This window comes from Haemaphysalis longicornis, unplaced genomic scaffold (assembly GCF_048455015.1).
Source record: "Haemaphysalis longicornis isolate Haplotype H1 unplaced genomic scaffold, Haemaphysalis longicornis Haplotype H1 scaffold_6, whole genome shotgun sequence".
Classification (NCBI taxonomy): Eukaryota; Metazoa; Arthropoda; class Arachnida; order Ixodida; family Ixodidae; genus Haemaphysalis; species Haemaphysalis longicornis.
The window spans coordinates 89,222,357-89,237,817 of record NW_027526407.1 but is presented as its reverse complement, the minus strand read 5'-3'; the positions used below and the strand labels follow the sequence as shown (position 1 = coordinate 89,237,817).

Sequence of the window (15,461 nt, the reverse complement as noted above, 5' to 3'; positions counted from 1 at the left end):
CACGCGCGTGCTCGCAGGCACGCACACGCACTCACACACACGTAAGCACGCACGCATGCGCGCACACACACACACACACACACACACACACACACACACACACACACACACACACACACACACACACACACACACACACACACACACACACACACACACACACACACACACACACACACACACACACACACACACACGCACGCACACACACACACACACACTCAATTTATACATTTAAGGAATTAAGATTACAGTCCGGTACATTAGCACGCGCTGAGACAGGGCTTGTGACAAGGTATACTACAAAGTACATTGGCATACACGCAAGTTCAGTACAATCCACCGTCGTAACTTACTGGGGAACATGGATACTGGAAATAAGTACATATAAAGCAAAATTTATATGTATGCACGGCACATACGCTCGTGAGTGCAAACAAAACATACATACACGCATGCCCACGCGGGTGCATGTGAAGGTGAACAAGTGCAGGCAAATGCGCACGTGCATGCATGCACACACACGTGCGGACGCACATACATAGGTACACGGGAGTATGTGTACGGCAAACGGTGCAAGTGTAGAAAATGGGAAGGGAACGGAAAACACGAACACGAGATAACTTCTATACCATACTGAATGGGCAACAGCGGCTTCAAATGCATGCGTTTTTCAGGGCGCGTTTAAAAGACTTAACATTGCCGGAAAAGACGTCCAAAGATGCACGAAAGTCATCATAGTACACGCGTTGCACACGGCCCACTGGAGACAGCATCTCTGAGGTGGGCACATCAAAGCAAAGGTGGGGGCGGAGAGCTCGAATTGGTGCCCTTAGCCGAACAGAGCTCACTAATTTCGGGCTGTCGAATGTGGAGGGGATACACTTGAACAAAAACACTAAATCGCAGTTTGTGCGTCTAGATTGCAGTTCTTCGAGCTTCAGCCGCTTGATGACATCCTTGTTAGCGTATTTCTCGTGTAGGGTGTAGCGGCATGCGTAAGCATGAATATTCAATCGAATGCCTACGACACAGTGCTTATGCCGGGAATTCTAGAATAATTTAATCATCTTTCTTTCTGACGACACTGTCTTGGTTTAAAGCATCCGCCTTTCGTTTTAGAAATGTTTCCATTTGTCTCCCAGGCGTTGCGCTGTGACTCGCTACGTTTCAGCAATGCTGAGTTAAAACACGTGCTGTGGGACATCTTGGGCTGTGTAACAGCCCCCGGTTTAAGGAGATTTGAAGTATGCGGAGTTTTGGTTTGAGAAGACATCAAAGAAGATATAGCCAGAAATACTTGGCTCAAAAGGTACGCTTAGCATAAATGTCACGAACACTGAATACAACCCTGTTTATTTGAAAGATCGCGCCCTTGGTTAGCCACTCAGCTTCGTTGTAACCACAAAGACATTTTTACCAAAAAATGCAAGTAAAGAGACACGCCAGTTTAACGCCATAAAACCTCATCAGGAATTCAATATAAAAAAATAAAACCGTAATCATAAATATTTTGTAGCACATTAGTTTTAATATGAAATCCTCGAAAAGAACTTGAGAACACGTGAAAGTTTGGGTTTTTTTGCCAGTGGTTATCCGACGTATCCAAAATATACTTTTTATGTCTGAAATAAAATATTGTTGTTTCTGTTTAAGCAAAACATTCGTTATTACAGCAAAACTTCCATTTTGCCTTCACGGCCACTCAAATAGAACCACAAAACGTACCATAACTTAACCTGACCTTAACTAACCTCATCTAACGTAAGGTTACACAACCTAACCTAGCATACTGCCCTCAACTACACGACATTTAACACTTCCTTTTACAGTCTGACCATGATGCTGTTGCTAAATGGTGCAAAGCATAGTTAATAGAACTCAACGGTAACAATATAAAACGATGCATGTTTTCGCACTAATACTGTCACACACCCTTTCATTTTAACGCTGACCAGAAACAGCTACATCCTACAAATACCTTGGCGTTTACATTACCACAAACTTAATCTGGAGCCTTCACACCGATTGTGTAATCAGCAGCCCAAACTTTCGGTTAGGTTATTTTCGTCATTAGGTTAGGTGCCATTACCACTTAGGGTAACACTCTTCGAAACAACAATGCTTTCTAAACGGGGATACGCATGCTCGGATTGAGACCCAAGTCATGATAAACTTCTAGATGCCCAAGAATGTGTTCATAATTACTACGTTAGGTTCATTCCGTCCAACTTCATTCGAACAGTTATAAAATACCGCCATGAAGTCTAATCTTGCCCTGCATTTTTTCTCTGTGCGTAGGTGAATTTTGCGACTTACTTTTTTTCACAAACTGTATTATCATGACCAGGTTACGCTACGCCCCTTTATCAATCCAATCGTATCGATCCCAGCCACAAAGTTGGAATTCACTTTTGCTGCACCAAGCACTCCTTTCAATCTTTCTTGCCCATGGCTAGCAGAGAATAAAATCCCCTTCCTTATGGTTCAGTATCTCTTGCGGATAACCAACAGTTCCGGAATTTTCGAGCGAATATTAGGTAGATTTTTTTCTGAGAAGTTTTTCTTAAGTATTTGTTTATGATAACTGTAAGCTGATTTTTAATGTGTTTAATTGCGTAAATTCTTCTGTTAGTTTGTATGGTCACATAGGACGTGCTATTTGTCGCAGAGTCAAGCCAAAACAGGGGAGCAGGAGTACGTCACCTTATGGGGCATTTTTAGCCTTCTTGACCGTTCCCCTCGACAACTGTACAATTCATTACTGTTTAAGCTGTCACTACGAACTTTGAACTTTTGAGAAATATGAGCGTTTTAACGTGTGTTTTCTACTTCAGTTCATATTTTTTCAGTGATATAGCTAACAGTGAATATTCGGCAAAATTGTATTTGATTTTATTTGGTTATTTAGTTGTTGTCTACCACACTCTCTTGTGCAGTGTCTTTGGCACTAATGTAGCGTAAAGAAAGGGCGAGCGTAGCACAGCTGTTTTTCTCTGAGAGTATAAAATATTTTACGATTGCGGTTTGTATAATTTGGTTTCAACAAAATGCGCCTTACGACGTGACACTGATACCATACTCTCTGCAAGTCAAGGAATAATTATATATATATATATATATTTATATATATAGGACAGAAATAAGAATTGGCAGCCAAGAAGACCTCGGAAAGCAAAGGGGAGGATGTAGTAGCTCAAGATAAAGAATTTGGAAATATAAGAAAGTGGAGAAAAAATGCCCGCCAGGTGCGATCCGAACCCACGACCTCTAGAATACCGGTCTGGTGCGATAACCACTACGCTACCGGCGGGGCTACTTTAGCCTTCACTTTCTGGAGTATTTATGTTGAGTTGTTTTTGTTTCCTGCGCTTGGGGGTGGTAGCCAGCGCCACTCGGACTACTTGGGGTGAAGGGGACCTTCTTTTTAACCCCCGGGCCGTGACTCGAGCGTCTACGACATGTCGAGAGTGGTCGACCAGCTTTGAACCCTCTTAAGCTCCCTATGGCACCAAGACTGCCAGAACAGAGGCCCTCGCTATGCATTTAGCGAATCAGAATAGGAAATGAGGGGCTCGTTGAAAATAAGACAGAAATAAGAATTGGCAGCCAAGAAGACCTCGGAAAGCAAACGGGAGGATGTAGTAGCTCAAGATAAATAATTTGGAAAAATAAGAAAGTGCAGAAAAAATGCCCGCCAGGTGGGATTCGAAACCACGACCTCCAGAATACCGGTCCTGTGCGATAACCACAACGCTACTGGCGGGGCTACTTTAGCCTCCACTTTCTGGAGTATTTATGTTTAGTTGTTTTTGTTTCCTGCACTTAGGGGTAATACGCACCCTTCATGCCCACTACAACCTCTGAAAGCCGCCAAGCCAGTCCAACAAGAGCCAGCCTCTGCCGGCAAGATTTACCACCCGAGTTCGGTCTACTACCGGAGAAAGCGAAGAAAGACGTCGCCACCAGCACCATGTTCAACGAAGCCGATCGTCCCGCCGTTCTGCAGCAGCCACGGGATCCGCCATCATTCCGAGGAGCCCCCGCAGAAGACCCAGAAGAATGGTTGGAGAAACTGGAGCGCGTTCGGAAATTCAACAGGTGGGACGACGCCGAAATGTTCCGGCATGTTTTTTTTACTTGGAAGATTCGGCTCGCACTTTGTTCGAAAACCACGAGAGCTCCTTGACAAACTGGGCTCAGTTCAAAAGCGAGTTCCTGAACACCTTTACTACCGGGGTCAGAAAAGAACTCGCAGCGGTTTTGCTGGAAACTCGAACGCAGCACCTCAACGAAGGGGCCATGATCTTCTGAAGCGACTCTTTCGCCGTGCGGACCCAGAAATGACGGAAGAAAAGAAAAATAAAGTTTCTGATGCGAGTTGTGAAGCAAGAGCTCTTCGCGTGCCTTGTTCGCAACCCCCCCAAGACCGTGTCTGAATTTGCGTCTGAGGCCACCGCGATGGAGAAGGCGCTCGAAATCCGAACGAGTCAGTACGACCGCCCCATCAATGCGCTGGTTTCGGAGACGATTGGTGCCGGCGCTATTAACTCCGACTCACTAGGCGACACCATCCGTGCAGTGGTGAGGAAGGAGCTGCGGAAACTTTTCCCGACGACGACGACACACCCTGAAGTCGCTTCCCTGACTGACGTGATCCGGGAAGAAGTACAGCAGGCTTTGGGAACTTCTATGCCGTCCGAAGCACTCCGCGAGCTAGAGGCTATGACCTACTCCGTGGCTGTTCGTAGACACCGCCCTGTTCCAACACGCCGTCAAGAGGCCGCGCCCTACCGCCGCCCACTGTCGCCCGCCCGACCCCCTGTAGTACAAAACCAGACGCCGAGGAAGACTGACGTCTGGCGAACACCAAATAAATGTCCTCCGTGCTACCACTGCGGAGGGGCCGGCCACATCTACCGTCGCTGCCCATACAAGAGACTCGGACTTCGTGGTTTCTCCGTCGACGCACCACGCCCCCAACCCGGCCAGCGGCCATCTGACATTGAAGAATACCTGTCCAACACCAGCCGTGGACCAGCCCGTTTCAAGCATTCTCCGTCGCCATACCCGTACCAGTCGGCGGACCGCCGTAGCAGTGCTAACTTCGCCAATGAAGTTCCCATAGCCCACGCGGGGGAAACTAAAGGCGGCAACTTCTGGAGGTGAAGTTGCACAACGGCGGAAAAACGAAAACCCTCCAACGACGCAACGATTCGCCGAAGACTGTGACTTATGACATACCCTCATCCTGACGACCCGACCTAACCCTGACGTGACTCCTGAACACGACGACAACCACACGGCGCGACGCGTACTTGACATGACCGAACCTACCGCTGAGACGACGACAACGACGACGCACAGTACCCGACCGTCAACACGCACAAGCCGAGATGTGACGCCCCGACACACCCGGAACTCGAGGAAGGCAGCGTCTGACGTCAAGTTGTCCATTGATGGTTTTGACGTAGTCGCCCTCATCGACACGGGAGCGGACTACTCGGTGATAAGCGGGTCTTTCGCGTCTAAGCTGAAGAAAGTTACGACAAATTGGGACGGTCCGCATATACGCACAGCAGGAGGCCATCTCGTAACGCCAAGTGGAACGTGCACATCCCGCGTCACCATAGACGGCATCACGTACCCTGCTGCTTTCGTAATTTTACCTAACTGCTCCCGCGACGTAATACTCAGAATGGACTTTTTGACGGACAACGGCGCAATAATTGATCTCCAGACTTTTTCCTCTGATCACTCCACGACGCCGCCACTGAACCCCGATCGCCGTGCTGCTGTAAGGATCGCCGACGATCACGTCACCCGGCCACCCCACGCAAGCTTGATGATCGCCGTCTACTGTGAGGATGCTGCTCCTGACATCGATGCTAACATAGAGGGTTACCAAAGGTTGCTTCTCAACCGAGGTGTCTCCGTCGCAAGAGGCATTGCGTGCTTTAAGCAATGAAATCCCATGTTTTGTTAACCAATTTCACCGAGGAGTACCAGCATCTAAACAAGGGCGCTGCAATTGCGTTCCTCGAAGAAACGGTAGAAGCAAGTCAAGTGATCACGGTCGCTAACTTTGAATGCGCACGCGCAGATGCTTCCAAGCCGCCGCAAACTTTCGACGTGAACCCGGCGCTGCCGCAAGAAAATCGGGACAGATTGCTGGATATGCTCCATTGCTACAGCGAGTGTTTTTCGGCAAACTCAAAATTACGTCAGACACCCCTGGCGAAGCACCGATTTATAACCGAAGATGGAGCCCGAACTACCCGACAGTCACCGTACCACGTCTCTTCACACGAGCGGGAAGCCATCCGGACTCAAGTCGACGACATGCTTAGCGACGACATAATACAGCCATCGAAAAAGACGGCACATTAAGGTGCTGTGTTGACTACCAGCGACTGAACAAAATCACCAAAAAGGACGTGTACCCCCTGCCACGAATCGACGACGCCCTCGACCACCTCTGCCATGCGAAGTACTCCTCATCGATGGATTTGAAGACCGGCTACTGGCAAATAGAATTGGACGAGAGAGACCGAGAGAAGACTGCGTTTATAACCCCGGATGACCTATACGAGTTCAATGTGATGCATTTCGGGCTGTGCACGGTGCCAGCAACGTTTCAACGAGTCATGGACACGCTGCTAGCTGGCCTGAAGTGGCACACCTGCCTCGTATACCTCAACGACGTTGTCGTATTCGCCCGGGCTTTCGACGAACACCTCGCAAGGTTGGAGTCTGTACTCGAGGCCATTCGTACGTCGGGGTTAACGCTAAAGCCTGAAAAGTGCCGTTTTGCGAACGAGGAAATCAAGTTCTTGGGCCACGTCGTCAAGGCCGCGGGAGTCCTACCTGACCCAGCAAAAACTTCAGCCGTTGCGAACTTCCCAAGGCCGAAACACAAGAAAAGCGTGCGAAGATTTCTCGGACTGTGCGCATACAACCGGCGCTTCGTCGCAAACTTCGCACGCATTGCAGAGCCGCTCACGTGCTTGACGAAAGATAGCACTCCTTTCAGCTAGGACAACGACCAAGAAAAAGCATTCTGCGAGCTGCAAAAACGCCTGCAAAGCCCGCCCGTGCTCGCTCATTTCGACGAAAACGCCGAAACGGAAATACACACGGACGCCAGTGATATAGGCTTGGGTGCCGTCATCGTCCAAAAACAAAGCGGGTGCGAAAAGGTAATCGCCTATGCCAGCCGTGGTCTGTCGAAGGAGGAGAAAAACTACTCTGCCTCCGAAATAGAGTGCCTGGCAATTATATGGGCGATTTCAAAATTTCGCCCATACGTGTATGGAAGACCATGCAACGTTGTGACAGACCACCACGCGATGTGTTGGCTCGCCGATTTGAAGGATTCCTCTGGCCGTCTTGGGCGGTGGAGCTTGCGCCTGCAGGCGTTCGACGGTACAATCGTTTATAAATCCGGCCGGAAGCACTCCGACGCCGACTGCCTGTCCCGCGACCCCGTCGACCCACCAGCACAAGACTCTGATGAAGACAGTGCGTTCTTCGGAATCGTGACGGAGACCGACCTAGCCGCCCCGCAGCGTGCCGACCCTGACTTACGCGGCATTATCGACTACCTCGAGGGACGCAACGTCGCCGTACCTAGGACCTTCAAACGCAGCTTACCAGCATTCAGCCTGAGAAACTCCGTCCTCGTGAAGAAGAATTATTGCCCGGAACGAGGACGAATTACCTTCTTGTCATCCCCGCAGACCTTCGTGACGAAATTTTGGAAGCGTGCCACGACGACCCGTCTTCCGGACATCTCGGCACAGCCCGCACAATTGGGAGAATCAAGGCGAAGTACTACTGGCCCCGCCTTACATCCGACGTCACCCACTACGTCCGGAGCTCCCGTGACCGTCAGTGACGAAAAACGCCACCGACGAGACCTGCCGGACTTCTGCAGCCGATCGCCGTCCCATCAAGGCCCTTCCAACAGATTGGAATGGACCTTCTGGGCCCGTTTTCTACGTCATGATCGGAGAACAAGTGGATTGTCGTAGCAACAGACTACATGACGCGCTACGCGGAGACCGCCGCTCTTCCGAGGTGGACTGCACAAGAAGTCGTCAAGTTTTTCATAAGATAAGTTGTGCTGCGACATGAAGCCCCTGAAGTCCTCATCACGGACCGCGGAACTGCCTTTACTATGGAGCTCATGCAAGGAATCTTACGCTACAGCAACACGGATCCCCCAAGAACGACGTCGTAACACCCCCAAACGAACGGACTAACGGAACGTTTGAACAAGACGATTGCGAATATGCTGTCCATGTACGTCAACGTTGAACATAAGACTTGGGACGAAGTGCTCCCGTATGTCACGTTTGCGTACAACACGGCTATCCAAGAAACCACGCAGATGACACCGTTCGCACTCGTCTACGGAAGACGGCCGACTAGAATGCTTGACGCCATGCTGCCGCACGTAGAAGACGACAACCTGAACGCCGACGTCCAAGGATGCCTTCAGCGTGCGAAGGAGGACCGCCAGCTCGCTCGAGTTCGTATAACGGACCAGCAGCTGGTGGATGCCGGCCGCTACAACCTCCGACGCCGAGCCGCCGAGTGCCACCCAGGGGATCGTATGTGGGTTTGGACTCCCATCCGACGACGCGGACTGAGTGACAAACTTCTGCGACAGTATTTGGGACCCTACAAGATTCTACGACGCGGTGGCCAACTCACCTACGAAGTGATCCCCGATGGTGACTCCGGCACATCACGACGACACACTCGGCCCGAAGTCGTTCACGTGGTTCGCTTAAAACCTTTCTACAGACGATGACGAACTTTAATTTTTATTCGTTCGGACTGTCGCTTATGTTAGCATCGGTTCGATGCACTCTTAGGGGGGGGTAATGCCGCGAACCATGCATTGGGTTTGTTTATTTGTGTTTTGCATTTACCGCCCGGCTGCGCCGGTCTGTGTTATCTCTGCGCCAAGGGAAGCGCGTGTTCCATTCTTTCTTTCTTTGCCGCATGTGTTATCTGTTCCGATAGGGAGAGCATTCCGATCTAACGTGAATAGCCTGGAGTAATCTTCTTTGATCTACAATGTTCTCGATTCGAATCGACGGTTCGAGAACCACGCGTGCTGAAAGATAAAAAGCTTGCAGAGCAGACGCCGGGGTATTCGATTCTGCGACGCTCGCCGACGTTAGTCACTTTGTTGACCGCTGCTTCACCGCCTCTGTATTCTTATGAGTTTTTAGGGGAGCGCAAGTTCGCTCAAATAAACTTGTTTCTCCTTCAAGACAACTGCGTCATCCTTGGCTTCGTGACAATATACCCGCAGATCCTTTCAGAAGTATTGGTGGTGGTGGTTGTGATTTGCGACGTGAAAAGGAAAGGAAATTAACTGGGGATATTTTGAGCTCGGCAGGGACCTCACCTGCATACAACCCAGTGCAGGGGAAGGGAAGTACAGGGGGAGTGATATGATAAATTAGAAAGAGAGAGAAAGGTATAAAAAGAGCTGTCAGTCCTAGAAAACTCTCAATCCGGGCACTTCAGTCAATCACTGCACTCCGATCTACAGCCGCTGCGTAAGGCCGGTCGCCTCCCGGAAATGAAGCAGATAAGCGAAGCCGCAGGCCCCTTCGGGAACAGAAGGTCCTCCATGCCAGTGCTGGGAAGGCATCGACGCTGGAGCGCTCGCTGGAGCTCTGATCTCCGCCACGCGTGGTGGGGGCAGAAGCAGAGTAGGTGCTTGAGCGTCTCCAGTTCGGAACAGTCCGCACATGTAGGGGAGGCCTCGCGTCCGTGTCGGTGCAGACGCTCCGCCACATTGCAGCAGTTGAGCCGTATGCGGAGAAGCAGGCAGCGGGCGTCCCTGCTGATGCGTGCGGGCAACGGTATGGGCGCCAGGCCGCTCACGTCCCGAGGATCGGGGTGCATCGTCTGCACCACGCGGGCCAGGGCACTACGGGCCTCATCGAACGCGGTGACGTCTCGGGAGACTGGGGTGCCCTCCTGGTGGGCCTCCCTGGCGCGGGCGTCCGCGTCTTCGTTGCCCCGTATGCCACTTTGGCCCTGCAGCCAGTGGAGCCGCAGGTCGCAGCCTCGGGAGGCCACAGTGCGCAGCGTGGTTGCCAGGGAGCGCTCCGGGTAGCCGCTGCAGTTGGTGGGTTGATGGGCCGCGTGCAGCCGCAGAAGGGCACTCCTGGGGTCCGTGAGGATGACCGCTCCTGGCTGGTTATGGGGGGAGGAGGTCGGCGGCCAGGTGCCGCGCTGCAAGCTCCGCCCGAGTGGAGGAAGTGGGGAAGGGCAGGCGGCAGCTCCGGTTGGCTCCAAGCTTACGCACCACGCACGCAGCTGCCTCCTCGCACGTGCTGTGCTTGACGGAGCCGTCCGTGAAGAGATGCACGTAGCTGCTAAGCTCGTCCTGCAGCAGGGTGGCCGCCTCGTGGCGGATGGCCTGGAGTGGAGTGGCCCGCTTGTTGCAGACCCCGCGGAAGGTCGTGGTGTATCAGCAGTGCCTCCCCTGTGTCTGGTGGTGGCGGCTCCAGACGGGGTGGGTTCGGAACCTCGATGCCCGCCTTAAAGATAGTGAGCAGCGCTCCCATGTGCGAGTTGGGCTGGCTACGGAACCTCTGCAGGAGCGGAGCCCTGTCGCGTACGGTCAGCAAGCGCTGGATGTGCCGCAGCCCCGTCTGCAAGGCCCGCACCTTGATGGGCCAGGTGCCCACCTCGGTGTAAGTGCCCGCCACCGGTGACGTGGAGGGGAGGCCCAGGGAGAGGCGGATGGCGCGGCGTTGGTCGATCTCAAGCTCCTGCCAGCGTCGTGGTCCCAGGTAGGTTTGTGGAAGCTCGTAGAGCACAGCTGACATTACGTGGAACACGCGCTGCGCCACTTGGTGTGAGCAGCCATTGCCTCAAGACAGAAGCTGCCGCACCCCTTGGAGCACCCGTGCTCTACGTGCCCTGAGGGCCTTGACAGCTGGCAGCCATGTGAGCCGTCAGTCGGTTTGTTCAGGTTCTTCATAGCAGCGTCCTCTCATACTCTCAGAAAGAGGCGTGCCTGAAAAAAAATTATACCACCTTCCCGTAGGGGAACCCTGAGTAGTATGTGAAGGAGCCATGGGGTCGACAGAAGTTCCCATTAGTTTTCAGTTCGTTGTTTCCGTTCACGTTCAGCTTCGCGTGCCTTCGTGGTATCAGTAGTTTCTTGACGTAGTTTGAATGAGTGAAGGACATAAGGCGCGTTTGTAGCACATGGTCGCGTTTCGGTTTGTAACGCAGTAGGAAGAGCGCCACGTACCTCCCGTTGCAGCCAGAGAGTCGTGGGATCGAAACCGGGCGCCGCCTAACTATTCTTTTTTACAGTGGACTGCGATGACGTCAGCCCAAACGCTGACGGGGCTGAAGAGACGCGCATGCGCCTTAGAGTGCGGACGGCGGACAACGACAACAACGAGGGAGGGAGGGACACAACCCCGAGAATGAGATGCTTCGCATCTGAAATACCTCACATAGTGTCTGATGTTGGGTTAGTGTGGTGTTCAACTGCAGGACTGCGCAGGTTTAAGGAACTTAGGTTCTGGCGAGAAGGGCCCTTGTGAAGTTTTATTATACGGGGTGATAGTGTACTGTGGACTACTCTAAAGCTGTTTCCTAAAAAGCCACCCGGAAAGCCACACCACCCCTTTATATGTCATTTTTCCAAACAGTTCGCAACACATTGAAGAGGGTTGTGTGTATAACGCATCCTTTGTATGCCGAACTACGAAGAAACTCTAGTAGCCCGTAGCCATAATGTATAATAATAATAGAAAACGTCAAGTAAAATGTGGGCCAGTGCCGATTCCCACAAAATATTCCTACACCTATAAAATACAGCATAATTAGGAGTGCCTGGTCCATGCACGTTTGCAAGTCTTCCGTATAAGGATCTATAATCAAAATTTACAGCACATTCGAATTCTTGTGTTTTTTTTAATTCAAGGTAGCCTATTTCCTAATGCAAGGCGTAAGTGCCCAATATTACGTAATTTGCGTGATACCGTGCCAATCGTAGTGAGAATATGACAACTCAAACGCGAACTTTGCAAGCTTGCGAAAGTTTTCAATTGTCCCGTAATGAAAGTACCAATCGCATTTTCAAATATTTCTTTAGGAGAATAAACGTTTATTGTTGTGCTTCTGCGAAAATTGTAGCCATAAATACAATTTTGCTTGTTTTCTCGTGTCACTAAAATGAATAAAAGGTGTATTTTGTTAAATAAAAACACATCATCAGAAAGTATTTCTTTCTTACTTGAGCACCTACGTCGCTAGTATACTGACGAAAATAAATCTTAAAAACCTGCAGAAATGGCGTCCCTAAGTTTATGAAGTTATGGTTATTTATTTGTTTCTTGCATTGAATGAGTGATCAGCGTAAATAAATGCAGAAACCAAAATTTAAATCAAGTTCGTGCGACATGTTGAAGTTTGGTTTTGTCCAATTAAAAATTCACTTTACTCTACCGACTTCATTTTTTGAATTGTAACAGCACGCTATATACCTGTACACTTTCTTGCCTACAGTCCATTTCGGCACATTTTGGTTGGAAATCCTCATCTATTCAGCTCCCAACAACACATGCGGTGTTTTTTACTACATATCCCTCCTCTCCAAATCGTGTAAGTATTTATTTAAAATGTTCTTAATTGTTTTGTTTGTATTACTTATTAAAGATAGCTAAATTCTTAGGTATTTCAATGTTTGTTGACGTAAAAACTGCTCCTTTTGGAAGGAATAGCCGAACTACCATTTCTTGAAGAGTAAAATTTGCCACTTCGGCTGTAGAAAAAGAAAGACTATATTTCTTGATATCGCAAAAATATGTTTTTGTTTTATACAATAGTAAAGAGTTTCGAAATATATAACTACATAAGCACTATTCTTACCCGTGCTGCGAATTTTCTGTAACTTGTCCTGGTATTTCAAACCGCCGTAGTAGGAGCGTTGTTTGCTTAGCTTGCATTTTGGCTGTACTGTTCTGAGCATCCCCAGCACGATATGAAACTTGATAAGTGCAAACAAAAAGAGAAACAATTTTTTTTTCCTCCTGGTGGGGAGGCGAAATTCCGACTGGGGTATAACCATTTGTTGCATACCATTGTCCCACTAGTTATTTGAAAATATTAGTCCATTTTTTAGTAAGTCATACAAAGAGTACAGACTGAAACCACGGCTCATTGATGATTCACATAATGCACCACGTGACTTCTACACGTAATATACTTTTTGTTGATGATTCATCGGCGCGGAAAAAAAAGGAACGGAGACGAAAATGAGAATGCAAAACAGGGGACTGCCGTATGAAGACGTGGGTAAAAGCGGTTTACACGTTTATGAAGAGGCCCGTATACACAGAGGGAAGTCGTTCAATTTTCCGAAATAAAATCCAGCTCCACAGTGGGCATTGTCCCAAGACGTTTTTGGGTCACGAAATATTCTGCCAATTGTTAAGGTTTCCCATTATTAAACATTGCAGTAAGCTTCTAGAACTTTTGATGCTAGCACCTAGGTGGTGTGGTTTAAACATCATTCTCAGACATCTTGAATCGGTCGATGGAAAACGTCTTCCAGAAGGAATGCGAAAAAGAGAAAAACGCGTGGGAACTGCTGCACATGTGTCCTCTCTGAGATATTTGAGTTATAAAATGTTATACTGTAACAGCGGAGGAAGAATTTGGTATATTTCCGAAATCGAAATGCATTGTGATATTTTAAAATGGATTAACGGATTGGCATTACGGTAGGTGGGCACGAGAGCAGCTTTGAATTGTGCAAGAGATCAGCCTGAGCGGGCAGGAGGGCAGCTTTCAGGGCCTAATGGCTTACGCGTATCGCCTATCGGCGCCGGCGCAATGCTGTTTCCCTCCACAGCACACGTTATTTCTGCAATCCTCCTGTATGCTGAAAAACTGCAACTCTGACATGGTCTCGACTACGGTCCAAGTAATTCCGGTGATATTCAATGAATGCCCCTTTGCGTTGTATAACCCACATCGTCTACAGTGCTAACGCCATTCAAGAAGAGTTTAAAATACTGGCGCGACCTTGTTCTCGCCACCGGGCAACAGAGCCGATTTGAGCGCAGTATGGCTTACCTGTATCGCCTATTTGCGCCGCCGGTATTCCTACTGTCTAGCGTATTGCTGGTTGCCTCCATCGTCGCACCTGCATTCTGCAATCCTAGTATCGGCTAAAAACTCTATCTCGAACATGGTCTCGACTACGCGGCAGTTCTCACTCGCTTGACAATCAATGAATTCCACCTTGGCCTGAGGAAGCCAAAATCGTTAACAGTGCCACCGCCTTTCACCCAAAGTTTAAAACACGCGCGCAGGCTTGTCCTCCGCAGTGGGCAAGCGAGCAGCTTTCATTGCAGTATGACTTGTGTGTATCGGCTGTTTGCCCCGCCGGAGCGTAACCGAGCTTGTCTACAAAATAAGCGAGGCAATTCTAGAGGCGTATTGCTGCTCCCTTGCCCGCGGGTTCTTTGTGATGCTTTCCCAGATTGTGTGAATGTAGCCCTTATGATATTCTGTTCATGGGATATGGAGGCAAACACTGGTCCCTCTAAAACTTCGAAATCTCGCTTCGAGTCTTCTCCTGTTCTCCAGCAAGGTTCTTCTCCCGCACGCCACGAAGAAACCGTTGGTCGGTAGAGGTAGAAAGCTTGGCTTTATAATACTCACGGGTATTTCGTCTGTACTGGGAAGGGACATTCCTGCCAGGGGTATTGAACGTGCACTTCATTCGTGCAGCCTTTCTGACGCGAATCGCCGACTCCAAATTATGGCGTCAAACAGGTTCAAACAAAATAAACAAATATTTTCTTAGCGCCGAGAATTTAATCAGAATGGTATTTTGTTATCGGATGACGCTGCGAAAGTAACTCAACACGCTCGGAAAAAACGGTTGGGATTCGAAAAACGTCAACCCCATTCCCCGCAGTTTACACTACAATAGCATATTTTGCTCATAAATAATCAGTCGTTTGCGTATGATGCGGACGCAGACAGCCTTCTTAACGTAACATCTGGAGCCTCAGACTCAGCCGCATCAGTCCCGTCACGCAACTCTGCCACCAATGATGCTGAAACAGATAGCGAGAAAAACGTGAATTCTCGGCCTGCTAACCCGTCGGCGCCGGCACCAAGCACATCCTCAGCGTAGGAAATCGAGAGGTGAGGCAGTCTCCTATCCTAACCCCCGTGCGCTTCCACACTACTTGCGAACACGTGAAAAACCATTAGCAAGCCTGAAACCCTTAACACCGCCGTTTACACGTGCAGCGCCGGCCCATCTTTAACAAAAGGACAGTTGCATTCTCATGTTCATGACCCGAAAGTTTTCCAATAATCATCATCATCATCATCATCATCACCAGCCTATCTACGCCCACTGCAGGGCAAAGACCTCCCCCATTATT

At 49.6% G+C, this 15,461-nt stretch overlaps 1 long non-coding RNA gene across 1 annotated transcript in view; it reads left to right on the top strand.

Moving 5' to 3' along the window:
- LOC144141752 (uncharacterized) overlaps nt 1-15,461 on the top strand; it is a 71,768-nt gene that overhangs the window by 15,396 nt on the left and 40,911 nt on the right. The window contains exon 4 of the long non-coding RNA XR_013316690.1: nt 12,562-12,657. This is a non-coding gene — a long non-coding RNA (uncharacterized LOC144141752). The remainder of the gene's footprint in view (nt 1-12,561; nt 12,658-15,461) is intronic.